At 38.5% G+C, this 1,031-nt stretch overlaps 1 non-coding gene across 1 annotated transcript; it reads left to right on the forward strand.

Moving 5' to 3' along the window:
- Window positions 1-607: 607 nt before the first annotated feature.
- LOC121011650 (U6 spliceosomal RNA) lies at window positions 608-712 on the forward strand. The gene has a single exon (XR_005781682.1). It is a non-coding gene; the product is annotated as a U6 spliceosomal RNA (small nuclear RNA).
- The last annotated feature ends 319 nt before the right edge of the window (window positions 713-1,031 follow it).

Below are 1,031 nucleotides of genomic sequence, written 5' to 3' on the forward strand. Positions count from 1 at the left end.
TTAGAAAGTTGCTTTGAATGAATAAAATACAGCAAAATTAACGGGAAATTATTTCATGATTAGTTCACAAAGGATTCCTAACACTCTTTTGCATTTTCTCTGCTTGCTTGTTATGATGAAGTAAGCGGCAACACAGAGAGGGCCATGAGGCAACAAAGGGAGGGCTGGCTCTTACCAACAGCCAAAGAGAAAATAAGGCCCCAATTGCAAGGGCTTGCAAGGAACTGAATCTTGCCAACAACCACATCAGTGAGCTTGGACATGGATCGTTCTCTGGTTGACCCTTCGGAAAAAAACTTCAGCCTCAAATGTCATCTAAGGGTAGTCTTAGAGACTTAGAGAACCCAGAAAAGCCATGACTAGATATCACAAACATTGTGATATTATAAATGTTGTTGCCTTAAGTCCTTAAGGGTTGGGATAATTTGGTACATAGCGATAGATTAACAATACATTTCTCCTATCTACTATTTTTGGACATTCCTCCCCACTCTTTTATTTGATGTTATAAATAATGCTGAAGTAAATAGCCTTGGGCACATCTTCTTCATCTTCAGAAGTGAATTTCCGTAAGTGGAGTTGATGAGTCTAAAGGTGTGAGCAGTGTTCACTTTGGTAGTGCATCTAATAAAAACTTGGAATGATACAGGGAAGACTGACATGGCCACTGCATAAGGATGACGTGTATACTCATGAAGTGTTCCATATTGTTTACAAAGGCTTAAAAGCAATTCAGTGGAGGAAGGACAGTCTTTTTCAACAAATGGTGCTGGAGGGAGGGGACCTCCATAAGTAAGAAAATGAACCTCAACCTGAACTTCACATCATGTACACAAATCAACTCAAAACGGATTATGGAACTTCAATTCAAAATGTGAAACTATAAAGCCTTCAGGGGAAAAAAAACACTTTGGCATCTAAGGCAAGACAAAGAGTCCTTAGACCTGACACTAAAAGCACACTCTAGAAAATAAAAAGTTGATAAATTAAGTCTCATCAAAGTTCAACACTCATCTTTTGTGAAAGTCTAG

This window comes from Herpailurus yagouaroundi, unplaced genomic scaffold (genome assembly GCF_014898765.1).
Source record: "Herpailurus yagouaroundi ecotype Mexico unplaced genomic scaffold, PumYag 194, whole genome shotgun sequence".
NCBI classification, from domain to species: Eukaryota; Metazoa; Chordata; class Mammalia; order Carnivora; family Felidae; genus Herpailurus; species Herpailurus yagouaroundi.